This window comes from Chiloscyllium punctatum, chromosome 38 (assembly GCF_047496795.1).
Source record: "Chiloscyllium punctatum isolate Juve2018m chromosome 38, sChiPun1.3, whole genome shotgun sequence".
Classification (NCBI taxonomy): domain Eukaryota; kingdom Metazoa; phylum Chordata; class Chondrichthyes; order Orectolobiformes; family Hemiscylliidae; genus Chiloscyllium; species Chiloscyllium punctatum.
In genome coordinates this window covers 65,110,014-65,133,849 of record NC_092776.1, presented here as the reverse complement: position 1 = coordinate 65,133,849, position 23,836 = coordinate 65,110,014, and positions in this window count along the sequence as shown.

Below are 23,836 nucleotides of genomic sequence, written 5' to 3'. Positions count from 1 at the left end.
AGGGATAAGGTTTGATTCATTGAATCATTGATTTTCGTTCGATTCAACGATTCAATGAATGCAGTTTGTTTCATTGAATGAAAGCGTTAAGCTTGACACATTGAATGAATGAAAGTTGCTCTACTTATTGAATAGACAAGAGCAGCCTCTTTCATTGAATGAACGCTTGCATTTTCATTCACGAAATAAGCGTGTTAAGTTTGTTTCATTGAAACATTGAATAACATTTGATTGACTGAAACAATCATTAAAGTTTGATTCAATGAATCAAGAATGCAGTTTGTTTTTATTTAATTGAATGAATTAAATTGACACATTGAATTAATGAGAGAAGCTCTGCTCATTGAATTAAGACAATGCGTGAAAGTTTTGCCATTGAATGAATGAGAGTAGCTCTACTCAATGAATAGAAAAGTGCAGCCTCTTTCATTAAGTGAACGTATTTGGTTCATTAAACAAGTGAGAAACTTTTGTTCCATTGAACCAAGGAATAAGGATTGAATCATTGAATTATTGATTGTAGATTGATTAAGTGATTCAACGAATGCAGATTGTTTCATTGAATGAAAGCGATAAGCTTGACACAATGAATGAATGAGAGTAGCTCTACTCATTGAATTGACAGTGCAGCCTCTTTCATTGAAAGAACGTGTACAGTTTCATTCACTAAATCAGCGTGTTAAAGTTTGCTTCATTGAAACATTGAATAACGTTTGATGCATTGAAACAATCATTAAAGCTTGATTCAATGAATCAAGAATGCGAATTGTTTTATTGAATGAAAGCGTTATGCTTGAAACATCGAATGAATGATAGAAGCTCTACTCATTGAATGAAGACCTACAAGTTTGGTTCATGGATTGAATGTGTTCAATTTGATTGAGACATGAGTGAAGCTTTTGTGACATTGAATGAATGAGTAGCTGTATTCATTGAATTGACAAATGTAGTTTGCTTCATGAATTAAACGTGTGCAATTTGTTTGATTGAATCAATGTGTTAAGAGTAACTCTACTCATTGAATTATCATCTGCAGTCTGTTTCATTGAATGAACGAGTGCAGTAGGATTCACTAAATAAGTGAGTTAGGTTTGTTCGTTTGAAACGAGGAATAAGGTTTGAATCATTGAATCAATTATTGTAGTTTGATTCAATGATTCAATGAATGCAGTTTGTTTCATTAAATTTAATGAATTACATTCAGTCATTGAATGAACGAGAGAAGCTCTGCTCAATGAATAGAAACATGCAGCGTCTTGCATTGAGTGAACGTATGCGGCTTGGTTCACAAAATAAGGGAAATAGATTTGTTTCATTGACCCAAGGAATAAGGTTTGATGCATTGAATCAATGATTTTAGTTTGATTTAATGATTCAATGAATGCAGTTTGTTTCATTGAATGAGAGCCTTATGCTTGAAACATTGAGTGAATGAAATGAGCTCTTCTCATTGAATAGACATTTGAAGCCTCTTTCATTGAATGAACGCTTGCAGATTCGTTCACGAAATAAGCGTGTTGTTTGTTTCATTGAAAGATTGAATAACGTAGGATTCACTGAATCAATCATTAAAGTTTGATTCAATGAATCAAGAATGCAGTTTGTTTCGTTAAATGAAAACGGTGAGCTTTACACATTGAATGTATGAGATTACCTCTACTCATTGAATTAAGACGGTCAATTTGGTTCATGTCGTGATAGTGCGCAGTTTGATAGAGACAGTGCGTGAAACTTGTGCCATTGAATGATCGAGAGTACTCATTGAATAGACAAGTGCAGCCTTTTTCATTAAATGAGCGTGTGCAGTTTGGTTCACTAAGTAAAGGAGATAGGTTTGTTCCATTTAAACAAGGAATAAGGATTGAATGATTGAATCATTGATTGGAGTTGAATTAAATGATTTAATTAATGCTGATTATTTCATTGAATGAAAGCGATAAGATTGACACATTGAATGCTCTACGCATTGAATGGACATCAGTTTGCTTGATGGAGTGAATGTGTGCAGTTTGATTGAGACAATGTGTGAAGCTTGTGACAGTGAATGAATGACTGGCTGTATTCATTGAATTGACCAATCTAGTTTGCTTCATGAAGTAAATATGCGCAATTTGTTTGATTGAATCAATGCTTTAAGAGTAACTCTACTCATAGAAATATCATGTGCAGTCTGTTTCATAGAATGAACGAGTGTAGTTGAATTCACTAAATAAGTGAGTTAGGTTTGTTGGATTGCTGCAAGGAATAAGGTTTGAATCATTGAATTATTGATTGTAGATTGATTAAGTGATTCAACGAATGCAGATTGTTTCATTGAATGAAAGCGATAAGCTTGACACAATGAATGAATGAGAGTAGCTCTACTCATTGAATTGACAGTGCAGCCTCTTTTATTGAAAGAACGTGTACAGTTTCATTCACTAAATCAGCGTGTTAAAGTTTGTTTCATTGAAACATTGAATAACGTTTGATGCATTGAAACAATCATTAAAGCTTAATTCAATGAATCAAGAATTCGAATTGTTTTATTGAATGAAAGCGTTATGCTTGAAATATCGAATGAATGATAGAAGCTCTACTCATTGAATGAAGACCTACAAGTTTGGTTCATGGAGTGAATGTGTTCAATTTGATTGAGACATGAGTGAAGCTTTTGTGACATTGAATGAATGAGTAGCTGTATTCATTGAATTGACAAATGTAGTTTGCTTCATGATCTAAACGTGTGCAATTTGTTTGATTGAATCAATATGTTAAGAGTAACTCTACTCATTGAATTATCATCTGCAGTCTGTTTCATTGAATGAACGAGTGCAGTAGGATTCACTAAATAAGTGAGTTAGGTTTGTTCGATTGAAACAAGGAATAATGTTTGATTCATTGAATCAATCATTGCAGCTTGATTCATTGCTTCAATGAAAGCAGATTGTTTCATTAAATTGAATGAATTAAACTGAGAAATTGAATGAATGAGAGAAGGCTCTGCTCATTGAATTAAGACGGACAGTTTGGTTCATGTCGTGAACATGTGCAATTTGATAGAGACAATGCGTGAAAATTGTGCATTAAATGAATGAGAGTAGCTCTACTCATTGAATGTATGAGTGCAGCCTATTTTATTGAATGAACGTATATGCAGTTTGGTTTACAAAATAAGGGAGATCGCTTTATTTCATTGAAACAAGGGATAAGGTTTGATTCATTGAATCACTGATTTTCGTTCGATTCAACGATTCAATGAATGCAGTTTGTTTCATTGAATGAAAGCGATAAGCTTGACACAATGAATGAATGAGAGTAGCTCTACTCATTGAATTGACAGTGCAGCCTCTTTCATTGAAAGAACGTGTACAGTTTCATTCACTAAATCAGCGTGTTAAAGTTTGTTTCATTCAAACATTGAATGACGTTTGATGCATTGAAACGATCATTAAAGCTTGATTCAATGAATCAAGAATGCGAATTGTTTCATTGAATGAAAGCGTTATGCTTGAAACATTGAATGAATGATAGAAGCTCTACTCATTGAATGAACACCTACAAGTTTGGTTCATGGAGTGAATGTGTTCAATTTGATTGAGACATGAGTGAAGCTTTTGTGACATTGAATGCATGAGTAGCTGTATTCATTGAATTGACAAATGTAGTTTGCTTCATGAATTAAACGTGTGCAATTTGTTTGATTGAATCAATATGTTAAGAGTAACTCCACTCATTGAATTATCATCTGCAGTCTGTTTCATTGAATGAACGAGTGCAGTAGGATTCACTAAATAAGTGAGTTAGGTTTGTTCGATTGAAACAAGGTATAATGTTTGATTCATTGAATCAATCATTGCAGCTTGATTCATTGCTTCAATGAAAGCAGATTGTTTCATTAAATTGAATGAATTAAACTGACAAATTGAATGAATGAGAGAAGGCTCTGCTCATTGAATTAAGACGGACAGTTTGGTGCATGTCGTGAACATGCGCAATTTGATAGAGACAATGCGTGAAATTTGTGCATTAAATGAATGAGAGTAGCTCTACTCATTGAATGTATGAGTGCAGCCTCTTTTATTGAATGAACGTATATGCAGTTTGGTTTACAAAATAAGGGAGATAGCTTTATTTCATTGAAACAAGGGATAAGGTTTGATTCATTGAATCATTGATTTTCGTTCGATTCAACGATTCAATGAATGCAGTTTGTTTCATTGAATGAAAGCGTTAAGCTTGACACATTGAATGAATGAAAGTTGCTCTACTTATTGAATAGACAAGAGCAGCCTCTTTCATTGAATGAACGCTTGCATTTTCATTCACGAAATAAGCGTGTTAAGTTTGTTTCATTGAAACATTGAATAACATTTGATTGACTGAAACAATCATTAAAGTTTGATTCAATGAATCAAGAATGCAGTTTGTTTTTATTTAATTGAATGAATTAAATTGACACATTGAATTAATGAGAGAAGCTCTGCTCATTGAATTAAGACAATGCGTGAAAGTTTTGCCATTGAATGAATGAGGGTAGCTCTACTCAATGAATAGAAAAGTGCAGCCTCTTTCATTAAGTGAACGTATTTGGTTCATTAAACAAGTGAGAAACTTTTGTTCCATTGAACCAAGGAATAAGGATTGAATCATTGAATTATTGATTGTAGATTGATTAAGTGATTCAACGAATGCAGATTGTTTCATTGAATGAAAGCGATAAGCTTGACACAATGAATGAATGAGAGTAGCTCTACTCATTGAATTGACAGTGCAGCCTCTTTCATTGAAAGAACGTGTACAGTTTCATTCACTAAATCAGCGTGTTAAAGTTTGCTTCATTGAAACATTGAATAACGTTTGATGCATTGAAACAATCATTAAAGCTTGATTCAATGAATCAAGAATGCGAATTGTTTTATTGAATGAAAGCGTTATGCTTGAAACATCGAATGAATGATAGAAGCTCTACTCATTGAATGAAGACCTACAAGTTTGGTTCATGGATTGAATGTGTTCAATTTGATTGAGACATGAGTGAAGCTTTTGTGACATTGAATGAATGAGTAGCTGTATTCATTGAATTGACAAATGTAGTTTGCTTCATGATCTAAATGTGTGCAATTTGTTTGATTGAATCAATATGTTAAGAGTAACTCTACTCATTGAATTATTATCTGCAGTCTGTTTCATTGAATGAACGAGTGCAGTAGGATTCACTAAATAAGTGAGTTAGGTTTGTTCGATTGAAACGAGGAATAAGGTTTGAATCATTGAATCAATTATTGTAGTTTGATTTAATGATTCAATGAATGCAGTTTGTTTCATTAAATTTAATGAATTACATTCAGTCATTGAATGAACGAGAGAAGCTCTGCTCAATGAATAGAAACATGTAGCGTCTTGCATTGAGTGAACGTATGCAGCTTGGTTCACAAAATAAGGGAGGTAGATTTGTTTCATTGACCCAAGGAATAAGGTTTGATGCATTGAATCAATGATTTTAGTTTGATTTAATGATTCAATGAATGCAGTTTGTTTCATTGAAAGCGATAAGATTGACACATTGAGTGAATGAAATGAGCTCTTCTCATTGAATAGACAATTGCAGCCTCTTTCATTGAATGAACGCTTGCAGATTCGTTCACGAAATAAGCGTGTTAAGTTTGTTTCATTGAAAGATTGAATAACGTTGGATTCACTGAATCAATCATTAAAGTTTGATTCAATGAATCAAGAATGCAGTTTGTTTCGTTAAATGAAAACGGTGAGCTTTACACATTGAAAGTATGAGATTACCTCTACTCATTGAATTAAGACGGTCAATTTGGTTCATGTCGTGATAGTGCGCAGTTTGATAGAGACAGTGCGTGAAACTTGTGCCATTGAATGATCGAGAGTGCTCATTGAATAGACAAGTGCAGCCTTTTTCATTAAATGAGCGTGTGCAGTTTGGTTCACTAAGGAGATAGGTTTGTTCCATTGAAACAAGGAATGAGGATTGAATGATTGAATCATTGATTGTATTTGAATTAAATGATTCAATTAATGCAGATTATTTCATTGAATGAAAGCGATAAGATTGACACATTGAATGCTCTACGCATTGAATGGACATCAGTTTGCTTGATGGAGTGAATGTGTGCAGTTTGATTGAGACAATGTGTGAAGCTTGTGACAGTGAATGAATGACTGGCTGTATTCATTGAATTGACCAATGAAGTTTGCTTCATGAAGTAAATATGCGCAATTTGTTTGATTGAATCAATGCTTAAAGAGTAACTCTACTCATTGAAATATCATGTGCAGTCTGTTTCATAGAATGAACGAGTGTAGTAGGATTCACTAAATAAGTGAGTTAGGTTTGTTCGATTGAAACAAGGAATAATGTTTGATTCATTGAATCAATCATTGCAGCTTGATTCATTGCTTCAATGAAAGCAGATTGTTTCATTAAATTGAATGAATTAAACTGACAAATTGAATGAATGAGAGAAAGCTCTGCTCATTGACTTAAGACGGTCAGTTTGGTTCATGTCGTGAACATGTGCAATTTGATAGAGACAATGCGTGAAAATTGTGCATTGAATGAATGAGAGTAGCTCTACTCATTGAATGTATGAGTGCAGCCTCTTTTATTGAATGAACGTATATGCAGTTAGGTTTACAAAATAAGGGAGATAGCTTTATTTCATTGAAACAAGGGATAAGGTTTGATTCATTGAATCACTGATTTTCGTTCGATTCAACGATTCAATGAATGCAGTTTGTTTCATTGAATGAAAGCGTTAAGCTTGACACATTGAATGAATAAAAGTTGCTCTACTTATTGAATAGACAAGAGCAGCCTCTTTCATTGAATGAACGCTTGCATTTTCATTCACGAAATAAGCGTGTTAAGTTTGTTTCATTGAAACATTGAATAACATTTGATTGACTGAAACAATCATTAAAGTTTGATTCAATGAATCAAGAATACAGTTTGTTTTTATTTAATTGAATGAATTAAATTGACACATTGAATTAATGAGAGAAGCTCTGCTCATTGAATTAAGACAATGCGTGAAAGTTTTGCCATTGAATGAATGAGAGTAGCTCTACTCAATGAATAGAAAAGTGCAGCCTCTTTCATTAAGTGAACGTATTTGGTTCATTAAACAAGTGAGAAAGTTTTGTTCCATTGAAACAAGGAATAAGGATTGAATCATTGAATTATTGATTATAGATTGATTAAGTGATTCAACGAATGCAGATTGTTTCATTGAATGAAAGCGATAAGCTTGACACAATGAATGAATGAGAGTAGCTCTACTCATTGAATTGACAGTGCAGCCTCTTTCATTGAAAGAACGTGTACAGTTTCATTCACTAAATCAGCGTGTTAAAGTTTGTTTCATTCAAACATTGAATGACGTTTGATGCATTGAAACGATCATTAAAGCTTGATTCAATGAATCAAGAATGCGAATTGTTTCATTGAATGAAAGCGTTATGCTTGAAACATTGAATGAATGATAGAAGCTCTACTCATTGAATGAACACCTACAAGTTTGGTTCATGGAGTGAATGTGTTCAATTTGATTGAGACATGCGTGAAGCTTTTGTGACATTGAATGCATGAGTAGCTGTATTCATTGAATTGACAAATGTAGTTTGCTTCATGAATTAAACGTGTGCAATTTGTTTGATTGAATCAATGTGTTAAGAGTAACTCTACTCATTGAATTATCATCTGCAGTCTGTTTCATTGAATGAACGAGTGCAGTAGGATTCACTAAATAAGTGAGTTAGGTTTGTTCGTTTGAAACAAGGAATAAGGTTTGAATCATTGAATCAATTATTGTAGTTTGATTCAATGATTCAATGAATGCAGTTTGTTTCATTAAATTTAATGAATTACATTCAGTCATTGAATGAACGAGAGAAGCTCTGCTCAATGAATAGAAACATGCAGCGTCTTGCATTGAGTGAACGTATGCGGCTTGGTTCACAAAATAAGGGAAATAGATTTGTTTCATTGACCCAAGGAATAAGGTTTGATGCATTGAATCAATGATTTTAGTTTGATTTAATGATTCAATGAAAGCAGTTTGTTTCATTGAATGAGAGCCTTATGCTTGACACATTGAGTGAATGAAATGAGCTCTTTTCATTGAATAGACATTTGAAGCCTCTTTCATTGAATGAACGCTTGCAGATTCGTTCACGAAATAAGCGTGTTGTTTGTTTCATTGAAAGATTGAATAACGTTGGATTCACTGAATCAATCATTAAAGTTTGATTCAATGAATCAAGAATGCAGTTTGTTTCGTTAAATGAAAACGGTGAGCTTTACACATTGAATGTATGAGATTACCTCTACTCATTGAATTAAGACGGTCAATTTGGTTCATGTCGTGATAGTGCGCAGTTTGATAGAGACAGTGCGTGAAACTTGTGCCATTGAATGATCGAGAGTTCTCATTGAATAGACAAGTGCAGCCTTTTTCATTAAATGAGCGTGTGCAGTTTGGTTCACTAAGTAAAGGAGATAGGTTTGTTCCATTGAAACAAGGAATAAGGATTGAATGATTGAATCATTGATTGTAGTAGAATTAAATGATTTAATTAATGCTGATTATTTCATTGAATGAAAGCGATAAGATTGACACATTGAATGCTCTACGCATTGAATGGACATCAGTTTGCTTGATGGAGTGAATGTGTGCAGTTTGATTGAGACAATGTGTGAAGCTTGTGACAGTGAATGAATGACTGGCTGTATTCATTGAATTGACCAATCTAGTTTGCTTCATGAAGTAAATATGCGCAATTTGTTTGATTGAATCAATGCTTTAAGAGTAACTCTACTCATAGAAATATCATGTGCAGTCTGTTTCATAGAATGAACGAGTGTAGTTGAATTCACTAAATAAGTGAGTTAGGTTTGTTGGATTGCTGCAAGGAATAATGTTTGAATCATTGAATTATTGATTGTAGATTGATTAAGTGATTCAACGAATGCAGATTGTTTCATTGAATGAAAGCGATAAGCTTGACACAATGAATGAATGAGAGTAGCTCTACTCATTGAATTGACAGTGCAGCCTCTTTTATTGAAAGAACGTGTACAGTTTCATTCACTAAATCAGCGTGTTAAAGTTTGTTTCATTGAAACATTGAATAACGTTTGATGCATTGAAACAATCATTAAAGCTTAATTCAATGAATCAAGAATTCGAATTGTTTTATTGAATGAAAGCGTTATGCTTGAAATATCGAATGAATGATAGAAGCTCTACTCATTGAATGAAGACCTACAAGTTTGGTTCATGGAGTGAATGTGTTCAATTTGATTGAGACATGAGTGAAGCTTTTGTGACATTGAATGAATGAGTAGCTGTATTCATTGAATTGACAAATGTAGTTTGCTTCATGATCTAAACGTGTGCAATTTGTTTGATTGAATCAATATGTTAAGAGTAACTCTACTCATTGAATTATCATCTGCAGTCTGTTTCATTGAATGAACGAGTGCAGTAGGATTCACTAAATAAGTGAGTTAGGTTTGTTCGATTGAAACAAGGAATAATGTTTGATTCATTGAATCAATCATTGCAGCTTGATTCATTGCTTCAATGAAAGCAGATTGTTTCATTAAATTGAATGAATTAAACTGAGAAATTGAATGAATGAGAGAAGGCTCTGCTCATTGAATTAAGACGGACAGTTTGGTTCATGTCGTGAACATGTGCAATTTGATAGAGACAATGCGTGAAAATTGTGCATTAAATGAATGAGAGTAGCTCTACTCATTGAATGTATGAGTGCAGCCTATTTTATTGAATGAACGTATATGCAGTTTGGTTTACAAAATAAGGGAGATCGCTTTATTTCATTGAAACAAGGGATAAGGTTTGATTCATTGAATCACTGATTTTCGTTCGATTCAACGATTCAATGAATGCAGTTTGTTTCATTGAATGAAAGCGTTAAGCTTGACACATTGAATGAATAAAAGTTGCTCTACTTATTGAGTAGACAAGAGCAGCCTCTTTCATTAAATGAACGCTTGCATTTTCATTCACGAAATAAGCGTGTTAAGTTTGTTTCATTGAAACATTGAATAACATTTGATTGACTGAAACAATCATTAAAGTTTGATTCAATGAATCAAGAATGCAGTTTGTTTTTATTTAATTGAATGAATTAAATTGACACATTGAATTAATGAGAGAAGCTCTGCTCATTGAATTAAGACAATGCGTGAAAGTTTTGCCATTGAATGAATGAGAGTAGCTCGACTCAATGAATAGAAAAGTGCAGCCTCTTTCATTAAGTGAACGTATTTGGTTCATTAAACAAGTGAGAAAGTTTTGTTCCATTGAAACAAGGAATAAAGATTGAATCATTGAATTATTGATTGTAGATTGATTAAGTGATTCAACGAATGCAGATTGTTTCATTGAATGAAAGCGATAAGCTTGACACAATGAATGAATGAGAGTAGCTCTACTCATTGAATTGACAGTGCAGCCTCTTTCATTGAAAGAACGTGTACAGTTTCATTCACTAAATCAGCGTGTTAAAGTTTGTTTCATTCAAACATTGAATGACGTTTGATGCATTGAAACGATCATTAAAGCTTGATTCAATGAATCAAGAATGCGAATTGTTTCATTGAATGAAAGCGTTATGCTTGAAACATTGAATGAATGATAGAAGCTCTACTCATTGAATGAACACCTACAAGTTTGGTTCATGGAGTGAATGTGTTCAATTTGATTGAGACATGAGTGAAGCTTTTGTGACATTGAATGCATGAGTAGCTGTATTCATTGAATTGACAAATGTAGTTTGCTTCATGAATTAAACGTGTGCAATTTGTTTGATTGAATCAATATGTTAAGAGTAACTCCACTCATTGAATTATCATCTGCAGTCTGTTTCATTGAATGAACGAGTGCAGTAGGATTCACTAAATAAGTGAGTTAGGTTTGTTCGATTGAAACAAGGTATAATGTTTGATTCATTGAATCAATCATTGCAGCTTGATTCATTGCTTCAATGAATGCAGATTGTTTCATTAAATTGAATGAATTAAACTGACAAATTGAATGAATGAGAGAAAGCTCTGCTCATTGAATTAAGACGGACAGTTTGGTGCATGTCGTGAACATGCGCAATTTGATAGAGACAATGCGTGAAATTTGTGCATTAAATGAATGAGAGTAGCTCTACTCATTGAATGTATGAGTGCAGCCTCTTTTATTGAATGAACGTATATGCAGTTTGGTTTACAAAATAAGGGAGATAGCTTTATTTCATTGAAACAAGGGATAAGGTTTGATTCATTGAATCATTGATTTTCGTTCGATTCAACGATTCAATGAATGCAGTTTGTTTCATTGAATGAAAGCGTTAAGCTTGACACATTGAATGAATGAAAGTTGCTCTACTTATTGAATAGACAAGAGCAGCCTCTTTCATTGAATGAACGCTTGCATTTTCATTCACGAAATAAGCGTGTTAAGTTTGTTTCATTGAAACATTGAATAACATTTGATTGACTGAAACAATCATTAAAGTTTGATTCAATGAATCAAGAATGCAGTTTGTTTTTATTTAATTGAATGAATTAAATTGACACATTGAATTAATGAGAGAAGCTCTGCTCATTGAATTAAGACAATGCGTGAAAGTTTTGCCATTGAATGAATGAGAGTAGCTCTACTCAATGAATAGAAAAGTGCAGCCTCTTTCATTAAGTGAACGTATTTGGTTCATTAAACAAGTGAGAAACTTTTGTTCCATTGAACCAAGGAATAAGGATTGAATCATTGAATTATTGATTGTAGATTGATTAAGTGATTCAACGAATGCAGATTGTTTAATTGAATGAAAGCGATAAGCTTGACACAATGAATGAATGAGAGTAGCTCTACTCATTGAATTGACAGTGCAGCCTCTTTCATTGAAAGAACGTGTACAGTTTCATTCACTAAATCAGCGTGTTAAAGTTTGCTTCATTGAAACATTGAATAACGTTTAATGCATTGAAACAATCATTAAAGCTTGATTCAATGAATCAAGAATGCGAATTGTTTTATTGAATGAAAGCGTTATGCTTGAAACATCGAATGAATGATAGAAGCTCTACTCATTGAATGAAGACCTACAAGTTTGGTTCATGGATTGAATGTGTTCAATTTGATTGAGACATGAGTGAAGCTTTTGTGACATTGAATGAATGAGTAGCTGTATTCATTGAATTGACAAATGTAGTTTGCTTCATGATCTAAATGTGTGCAATTTGTTTGATTGAATCAATATGTTAAGAGTAACTCTACTCATTGAATTATTATCTGCAGTCTGTTTCATTGAATGAACGAGTGCAGTAGGATTCACTAAATAAGTGAGTTAGGTTTGTTCGATTGAAACGAGGAATAAGGTTTGAATCATTGAATCAATTATTGTAGTTTGATTTAATGATTCAATGAATGCAGTTTGTTTCATTAAATTTAATGAATTACATTCAGTCATTGAATGAACGAGAGAAGCTCTGCTCAATGAATAGAAACATGTAGCGTCTTGCATTGAGTGAACGTATGCAGCTTGGTTCACAAAATAAGGGAGGTAGATTTGTTTCATTGACCCAAGGAATAAGGTTTGATGCATTGAATCAATGATTTTAGTTTGATTTAATGATTCAATGAATGCAGTTTGTTTCATTGAAAGCGATAAGATTGACACATTGAGTGAATGAAATGAGCTCTTCTCATTGAATAGACAATTGCAGCCTCTTTCATTGAATGAACGCTTGCAGATTCGTTCACGAAATAAGCGTGTTAAGTTTGTTTCATTGAAAGATTGAATAACGTTGGATTCACTGAATCAATCATTAAAGTTTGATTCAATGAATCAAGAATGCAGTTTGTTTCGTTAAATGAAAACGGTGAGCTTTACACATTGAAAGTTTGAGATTACCTCTACTCATTGAATTAAGACGGTCAATTTGGTTCATGTCGTGATAGTGCGCAGTTTGATAGAGACAGTGCGTGAAACTTGTGCCATTGAATGATCGAGAGTGCTCATTGAATAGACAAGTGCAGCCTTTTTCATTAAATGAGCGTGTGCAGTTTGGTTCACTAAGGAGATAGGTTTGTTCCATTGAAACAAGGAATGAGGATTGAATGATTGAATCATTGATTGTATTTGAATTAAATGATTCAATTAATACAGATTATTTCATTGAATGAAAGCGATAAGATTGACACATTGAATGCTCTACGCATTGAATGGACATCAGTTTGCTTGATGGAGTGAATGTGTGCAGTTTGATTGAGACAATGTGTGAAGCTTGTGACAGTGAATGAATGACTGGCTGTATTCATTGAATTGACCAATGAAGTTTGCTTCATGAAGTAAATATGCGCAATTTGTTTGATTGAATCAATGCTTAAAGAGTAACTCTACTCATTGAAATATCATGTGCAGTCTGTTTCATAGAATGAACGAGTGTAGTAGGATTCACTAAATAAGTGAGTTAGGTTTGTTCGATTGAAACAAGGAATAATGTTTGATTCATTGAATCAATCATTGCAGCTTGATTCATTGCTTCAATGAATGCAGATTGTTTCATTAAATTGAATGAATTAAACTGACAAATTGAATGAATGAGAGAAAGCTCTGCTCATTGACTTAAGACGGTCAGTTTGGTTCATGTCGTGAACATGTGCAATTTGATAGAGACAATGCGTGAAAATTGTGCATTGAATGAATGAGAGTAGCTCTACTCATTGAATGTATGAGTGCAGCCTCTTTTATTGAATGAACGTATATGCAGTTTGGTTTACAAAATAAGGGAGATCGCTTTATTTCATTGAAACAAGGGATAAGGTTTGATTCATTGAATCACTGATTTTCGTTCGATTCAACGATTCAATGAATGCAGTTTGTTTCATTGAATGAAAGCGTTAAGCTTGACACATTGAATGAATAAAAGTTGCTCTACTTATTGAATAGACAAGAGCAGCCTCTTTCATTGAATGAACGCTTGCATTTTCATTCACGAAATAAGCGTGTTAAGTTTGTTTCATTGAAACATTGAATAACATTTGATTGACTGAAACAATCATTAAAGTTTGATTCAATGATTCAAGAATACAGTTTGTTTTTATTTAATTGAATGAATTAAATTGACACATTGAATTAATGAGAGAAGCTCTGCTCATTGAATTAAGACAATGCGTGAAAGTTTTGCCATTGAATGAATGAGAGTAGCTCTACTCAATGAATAGAAAAGTGCAGCCTCTTTCATTAAGTGAACGTATTTGGTTCATTAAACAAGTGAGAAAGTTTTGTTCCATTGAAACAAGGAATAAGGATTGAATCATTGAATTATTGATTATAGATTGATTAAGTGATTCAACGAATGCAGATTGTTTCATTGAATGAAAGCGTGTTAAAGTTTGTTTCATTCAAACATTGAATGACGTTTGATGCATTGAAACGATCATTAAAGCTTGATTCAATGAATCAAGAATGCGAATTGTTTCATTGAATGAAAGCGTTATGCTTGAAACATTGAATGAATGATAGAAGCTCTACTCATTGAATGAACACCTACAAGTTTGGTTCATGGAGTGAATGTGTTCAATTTGATTGAGACATGCGTGAAGCTTTTGTGACATTGAATGCATGAGTAGCTGTATTCATTGAATTGACAAATGTAGTTTGCTTCATGAATTAAACGTGTGCAATTTGTTTGATTGAATCAATGTGTTAAGAGTAACTCTACTCATTGAATTATCATCTGCAGTCTGTTTCATTGAATGAACGAGTGCAGTAGGATTCACTAAATAAGTGAGTTAGGTTTGTTCGTTTGAAACAAGGAATAAGGTTTGAATCATTGAATCAATTATTGTAGTTTGATTCAATGATTCAATGAATGCAGTTTGTTTCATTAAATTTAATGAATTACATTCAGTCATTGAATGAACGAGAGAAGCTCTGCTCAATGAATAGAAACATGCAGCGTCTTGCATTGAGTGAACGTATGCGGCTTGGTTCACAAAATAAGGGAAATAGATTTGTTTCATTGACGCAAGGAATAAGGTTTGATGCATTGAATCAATGATTTTAGTTTGATTTAATGATTCAATGAAAGCAGTTTGTTTCATTGAATGAGAGCCTTATGCTTGACACATTGAGTGAATGAAATGAGCTCTTTTCATTGAATAGACATTTGAAGCCTCTTTCATTGAATGAACGCTTGCAGATTCGTTCACGAAATAAGCGTGTTGTTTGTTTCATTGAAAGATTGAATAACGTTGGATTCACTGAATCAATCATTAAAGTTTGATTCAATGAATCAAGAATGCAGTTTGTTTCGTTAAATGAAAACGGTGAGCTTTACACATTGAATGTATGAGATTACCTCTACTCATTGAATTAAGACGGTCAATTTGGTTCATGTCGTGATAGTGCGCAGTTTGATAGAGACAGTGCGTGAAACTTGTGCCATTGAATGATCGAGAGTACTCATTGAATAGACAAGTGCAGCCTTTTTCATTAATGAGCGTGTGCAGTTTGGTTCACTAAGTAAAGGAGATAGGTTTGTTCCATTGAAACAAGGAATAAGGATTGAATGATTGAATCATTGATTGTAGTAGAATTAAATGATTTAATTAATGCTGATTATTTCATTGAATGAAAGCGATAAGATTGACACATTGAATGCTCTACGCATTGAATGGACATCAGTTTGCTTGATGGAGTGAATGTGTGCAGTTTGATTGAGACAATGTGTGAAGCTTGTGACAGTGAATGAATGACTGGCTGTATTCATTGAATTGACCAATCTAGTTTGCTTCATGAAGTAAATATGCGCAATTTGTTTGATTGAATCAATGCTTTAAGAGTAACTCTACTCATTGAAATATCATGTGCAGTCTGTTTCATAGAATGAACGAGTGTAGTTGAATTCACTAAATAAGTGAGTTAGGTTTGTTGGATTGCTGCAAGGAATAAGGTTTGAATCATTGAATTATTGATTGTAGATTGATTAAGTGATTCAACGAATGCAGATTGTTTCATTGAATGAAAGCGATAAGCTTGACACAATGAATGAATGAGAGTAGCTCTACTCATTGAATTGACAGTGCAGCCTCTTTTATTGAAAGAACGTGTACAGTTTCATTCACTAAATCAGCGTGTTAAAGTTTGTTTCATTGAAACATTGAATAACGTTTGATGCATTGAAACAATCATTAAAGCTTAATTCAATGAATCAAGAATTCGAATTGTTTTATTGAATGAAAGCGTTATGCTTGAAATATCGAATGAATGATAGAAGCTCTACTCATTGAATGAAGACCTACAAGTTTGGTTCATGGAGTGAATGTGTTCAATTTGATTGAGACATGAGTGAAGCTTTTGTGACATTGAATGAATGAGTAGCTGTATTCATTGAATTGACAAATGTAGTTTGCTTCATGATCTAAACGTGTGCAATTTGTTTGATTGAATCAATATGTTAAGAGTAACTCTACTCATTGAATTATCATCTGCAGTGTGTTTCATTGAATGAACGAGTGCAGTAGGATTCACTAAATAAGTGAGTTAGGTTTGTTCGATTGAAACAAGGAATAATGTTTGATTCATTGAATCAATCATTGCAGCTTGATTCATTGCTTCAATGAAAGCAGATTGTTTCATTAAATTGAATGAATTAAACTGAGAAATTGAATGAATGAGAGAAGGCTCTGCTCATTGAATTAAGACGGACAGTTTGGTTCATGTCGTGAACATGTGCAATTTGATAGAGACAATGCGTGAAAATTGTGCATTAAATGAATGAGAGTAGCTCTACTCATTGAATGTATGAGTGCAGCCTCTTTTATTGAATGAACGTATATGCAGTTTGGTTTACAAAATAAGGGAGATCGCTTTATTTCATTGAAACAAGGGATAAGGTTTGATTCATTGAATCACTGATTTTCGTTCGATTCAACGATTCAATGAATGCAGTTTGTTTCATTGAATGAAAGCGTTAAGCTTGACACATTGAATGAATAAAAGTTGCTCTACTTATTGAATAGACAAGAGCAGCCTCTTTCATTAAATGAACGCTTGCATTTTCATTCACGAAATAAGCGTGTTAAGTTTGTTTCATTGAAACATTGAATAACATTTGATTGACTGAAACAATCATTAAAGTTTGATTCAATGAATCAAGAATGCAGTTTGTTTTTATTTAATTGAATGAATTAAATTGACACATTGAATTAATGAGAGAAGCTCTGCTCATTGAATTAAGACAATGCGTGAAAGTTTTGCCATTGAATGAATGAGAGTAGCTCTACTCAATGAATAGAAAAGTGCAGCCTCTTTCATTAAGTGAACGTATTTGGTTCATTAAACAAGTGAGAAAGTTTTGTTCCATTGAAACAAGGAATAAAGATTGAATCATTGAATTATTGATTGTAGATTGATTAAGTGATTCAACGAATGCAGATTGTTTCATTGAATGAAAGCGATAAGCTTGACACAATGAATGAATGAGAGTAGCTCTACTCATTGAATTGACAGTGCAGCCTCTTTCATTGAAAGAACGTGTACAGTTTCATTCACTAAATCAGCGTGTTAAAGTTTGTTTCATTCAAACATTGAATGACGTTTGATGCATTGAAACGATCATTAAAGCTTGATTCAATGAATCAAGAATGCGAATTGTTTCATTGAATGAAAGCGTTATGCTTGAAACATTGAATGAATGATAGAAGCTCTACTCATTGAATGAACACCTACAAGTTTGGTTCATGGAGTGAATGTGTTCAATTTGATTGAGACATGAGTGAAGCTTTTGTGACATTGAATGCATGAGTAGCTGTATTCATTGAATTGACAAATGTAGTTTGCTTCATGAATTAAACGTGTGCAATTTGTTTGATTGAATCAATATGTTAAGAGTAACTCCACTCATTGAATTATCATCTGCAGTCTGTTTCATTGAATGAACGAGTGCAGTAGGATTCACTAAATAAGTGAGTTAGGTTTGTTCGATTGAAACAAGGTATAATGTTTGATTCATTGAATCAATCATTGCAGCTTGATTCATTGCTTCAATGAATGCAGATTGTTTCATTAAATTGAATGAATTAAACTGACAAATTGAATGAATGAGAGAAAGCTCTGCTCATTGAATTAAGACGGACAGTTTGGTGCATGTCGTGAACATGCGCAATTTGATAGAGACAATGCGTGAAATTTGTGCATTAAATGAATGAGAGTAGCTCTACTCATTGAATGTATGAGTGCAGCCTCTTTTATTGAATGAACGTATATGCAGTTTGGTTTACAAAATAAGGGAGATAGCTTTATTTCATTGAAACAAGGGATAAGGTTTGATTCATTGAATCATTGATTTTCGTTCGATTCAACGATTCAATGAATGCAGTTTGTTTCATTGAATGAAAGCGTTAAGCTTGACACATTGAATGAATGAAAGTTGCTCTACTTATTGAATAGACAAGAGCAGCCTCTTTCATTGAATGAACGCTTGCATTTTCATTCACGAAATAAGCGTGTTAAGTTTGTTTCATTGAAACATTGAATAACATTTGATTGACTGAAACAATCATTAAAGTTTGATTCAATGAATCAAGAATGCAGTTTGTTTTTATTTAATTGAATGAATTAAATTGACACATTGAATTAATGAGAGAAGCTCTGCTCATTGAATTAAGACAATGCGTGAAAGTTTTGCCATTGAATGAATGAGAGTAGCTCTACTCAATGAATAGAAAAGTGCAGCCTCTTTCATTAAGTGAACGTATTTGGTTCATTAAACAAGTGAGAAACTTTTGTTCCATTGAACCAAGGAATAAGGATTGAATCATTGAATTATTGATTGTAGATTGATTAAGTGATTCAACGAATGCAGATTGTTTCATTGAATGAAAGCGATAAGCTTGACACAATGAATGAATGAGAGTAGCTCTACTCATTGAATTGACAGTGCAGCCTCTTTCATTGAAAGAACGTGTACAGTTTCATTCACTAAATCAGCGTGTTAAAGTTTGCTTCATTGAAACATTGAATAACGTTTGATGCAATGAAACAATCATTAAAGCTTGATTCAATGAATCAAGAATGCGAATTGTTTTATTGAATGAAAGCGTTATGCTTGAAACATCGAATGAATGATAGAAGCTCTACTCATTGAATGAAGACCTACAAGTTTGGTTCATGGATTGAATGTGTTCAATTTGATTGAGACATGAGTGAAGCTTTTGTGACATTGAATGAATGAGTAGCTGTATTCATTGAATTGACAAATGTAGTTTGCTTCATGATCTAAATGTGTGCAATTTGTTTGATTGAATCAATATGTTAAGAGTAACTCTACTCATTGAATTATTATCTGCAGTCTGTTTCATTGAATGAACGAGTGCAGTAGGATTCACTAAATAAGTGAGTTAGGTTTGTTCGATTGAAACGAGGAATAAGGTTTGAATCATTGAATCAATTATTGTAGTTTGATTTAATGATTCAATGAATGCAGTTTGTTTCATTAAATTTAATGAATTACATTCAGTCATTGAATGAACGAGAGAAGCTCTGCTCAATGAATAGAAACATGTAGCGTCTTGCATTGAGTGAACGTATGCAGCTTGGTTCACAAAATAAGGGAGGTAGATTTGTTTCATTGACCCAAGGAATAAGGTTTGATGCATTGAATCAATGATTTTAGTTTGATTTAATGATTCAATGAATGCAGTTTGTTTCATTGAAAGCGATAAGATTGACACATTGAGTGAATGAAATGAGCTCTTCTCATTGAATAGACAATTGCAGCCTCTTTCATTGAATGAACGCTTGCAGATTCGTTCACGAAATAAGCGTGTTAAGTTTGTTTCATTGAAAGATTGAATAACGTTGGATTCACTGAATCAATCATTAAAGTTTGATTCAATGAATCAAGAATGCAGTTTGTTTCGTTAAATGAAAACGGTGAGCTTTACACATTGAAAGTATGAGATTACCTCTACTCATTGAATTAAGACGGTCAATTTGGTTCATGTCGTGATAGTGCGCAGTTTGATAGAGACAGTGCGTGAAACTTGTGCCATTGAATGATCGAGAGTGCTCATTGAATAGACAAGTGCAGCCTTTTTCATTAAATGAGCGTGTGCAGTTTGGTTCACTAAGGAGATAGGTTTGTTCCATTGAAACAAGGAATGAGGATTGAATGATTGAATCATTGATTGTATTTGAATTAAATGATTCAATTAATGCAGATTATTTCATTGAATGAAAGCGATAAGATTGACACATTGAATGCTCTACGCATTGAATGGACATCAGTTTGCTTGATGGAGTGAATGTGTGCAGTTTGATTGAGACAATGTGTGAAGCTTGTGACAGTGAATGAATGACTGGCTGTATTCATTGAATTGACCAATGAAGTTTGCTTCATGAAGTAAATATGCGCAATTTGTTTGATTGAATCAATGCTTAAAGAGTAACTCTACTCATTGAAATATCATGTGCAGTCTGTTTCATAGAATGAACGAGTGTAGTAGGATTCACTAAATAAGTGAGTTAGGTTTGTTCGATTGAAACAAGGAATAATGTTTGATTCATTGAATCAATCATTGCAGCTTGATTCATTGCTTCAATGAAAGCAGATTGTTTCATTAAATTGAATGAATTAAACTGACAAATTGAATGAATGAGAGAAAGCTCTGCTCATTGACTTAAGACGGGCAGTTTGGTTCATGTCGTGAACATGTGCAATTTTATAGAGACAATGCGTGAAAATTGTGCATTGAATGAATGAGAGTAGCTCTACTCATTGAATGTATGAGTGCAGCCTCTTTTATTGAATGAATGTATATGCAGTTAGGTTTACAAAATAAGGGAGATAGCTTTATTTCATTGAAACAAGGGATAAGGTTTGATTCATTGAATCACTGATTTTCGTTCGATTCAACGATTCAATGAATGCAGTTTGTTTCATTGAATGAAAGCGTTAAGCTTGACACATTGAATGAATAAAAGTTGCTCTACTTATTGAATAGACAAGAGCAGCCTCTTTCATTGAATGAACGCTTGCATTTTCATTCACGAAATAAGCGTGTTAAGTTTGTTTCATTGAAACATTGAATAACATTTGATTGACTGAAACAATCATTAAAGTTTGATTCAATGAATCAAGAATACAGTTTGTTTTTATTTAATTGAATGAATTAAATTGACACATTGAATTAATGAGAGAAGCTCTGCTCATTGAATTAAGACAATGCGTGAAAGTTTTGCCATTGAATGAATGAGAGTAGCTCTACTCAATGAATAGAAAAGTGCAGCCTCTTTCATTAAGTGAACGTATTTGGTTCATTAAACAAGTGAGAAAGTTTTGTTCCATTGAAACAAGGAATAAGGATTGAATCATTGAATTATTGATTATAGATTGATTAAGTGATTCAACGAATGCAGATTGTTTCATTGAATGAAAGCGATAAGCTTGACGCAATGAATGAATGAGAGTAGCTCTACTCATTGAATTGACAGTGCAGCCTCTTTCATTGAAAGAACGTGTACAGTTTCATTCACTAAATCAGCGTGTTAAAGTTTGTTTCATTCAAACATTGAATGACGTTTGATGCATTGAAACGATCATTAAAGCTTGATTCAATGAATCAAGAATGCGAATTGTTTCATTGAATGAAAGCGTTATGCTTGAAACATTGAATGAATGATAGAAGCTCTACTCATTGAATGAACACCTACAAGTTTGGTTCATGGAGTGAATGTGTTCAATTTGATTGAGACATGAGTGAAGCTTTTGTGACATTGAATGCATGAGTAGCTGTATTCATTGAATTGACAAATGTAGTTTGCTTCATGAATTAAACGTGTGCAATTTGTTTGATTGAATCAATGTGTTAAGAGTAACTCTACTCATTGAATTATCATCTGCAGTCTGTTTCATTGAATGAACGAGTGCAGTAGGATTCACTAAATAAGTGAGTTAGGTTTGTTCGTTTGAAACAAGGAATAAGGTTTGAATCATTGAATCAATTATTGTAGTTTGATCCAATGATTCAATGAATGCAGTTTGTTTCATTAAATTTAATGAATTACATTCAGTCATTGAATGAACGAGAGAAGCTCTGCTCAATGAATAGAAACATGCAGCGTCTTGCATTGAGTGAACGTATGCGGCTTGGTTCACAAAATAAGGGAAATAGATTTGTTTCATTGACCCAAGGAATAAGGTTTGATGCATTGAATCAATGATTTTAGTTTGATTTAATGATTCAATGAATGCAGTTTGTTTCATTGAATGAGAGCCTTATGCTTGACACATTGAGTGAATGAAATGAGCTCTTCTCATTGAATAGACATTTGCAGCCTCTTTCATTGAATGAACGCTTGCAGATTCGTTCACGAAATAAGCGTGTTGTTTGTTTCATTGAAAGATTGAATAACGTTGGATTCACTGAATCAATCATTAAAGTTTGATTCAATGAATCAAGAATGCAGTTTGTTTCGTTAAATGAAAACGGTGAGCTTTACACATTGAATGTATGAGATTACCTCTACTCATTGAATTAAGACGGTCAATTTGGTTCATGTCGTGATAGTGCGCAGTTTGATAGAGACAGTGCGTGAAACTTGTGCCATTGAATGATCGAGAGTACTCATTGAATAGACAAGTGCAGCCTTTTTCATTAAATGAGCGTGTGCAGTTTGGTTCACTAAGTAAAGGAGATAGGTTTGTTCCATTGAAACAAGGAATAAGGATTGAATGATTGAATCATTGATTGTAGTAGAATTAAATGATTTAATTAATGCAGATTATTTCATTGAATGAAAGCGATAAGATGACACATTGAATGCTCTACGCATTGAATGGACATCAGTTTGCTTGATGGAGTGAATGTGTGCAGTTTGATTGAGACAATGTGTGAAGCTTGTGACAGTGAATGAATGACTGGCTGTATTCATTGAATTGACCAATCTAGTTTGCTTCATGAAGTAAATATGCGCAATTTGTTTGATTGAATCAATGCTTTAAGAGTAACTCTACTCATTGAAATATCATGTGCAGTCTGTTTCATAGAATGAACGAGTGTAGTTGAATTCACTAAATAAGTGAGTTACGTTTGTTGGATTGTTGCAAGGAATAAGGTTTGAATCATTGAATTATTGATTGTAGATTGATTAAGTGATTCAACGAATGCAGATTGTTCCATTGAATGAAAGCGATAAGCTTGACACAATGAATGAATGAGAGTAGCTCTACTCATTGAATTGACAGTGCAGCCTCTTTCATTGAAAGAACGTGTAAAGTTTCATTCACTAAATCAGCGGGTTAAAGTTTGTTTCATTGAAACATTGAATAACGTTTGATGCATTGAAACAATCATGAAAGCTTGACTCAATGAATCAAGAATGCGAATTGTTTTATGAATGAAAGCGTTATGCTTGAAACATCGAATGAATGATAGAAGCTCTACTCATTGAATGAACACCTACAAGTTTGGTTCATGGAGTGAATGTGTTCAATTTGATTGAGACATGAGTGAAGCTTTTGTGACATTGAATGAATGAGTAGCTGTATTCATTGAATTGACAAATGTAGTTTGCTTCATGATCTAAACGTGTGCAATTTGTTTGATTGAATCAATATGTTAAGAGTAACTCTACTCATTGAATTATCATCTGCAGTCTGTTTCATTGAATGAACGAGTGCAGTAGGATTCACTAAATAAGTGAGTTAGGTTTGTTCGATTGAAACAAGGAATAATGTTTGATTCATTGAATCAATCATTGCAGCTTGATTCATTGCTTCAATGAATGCAGATTG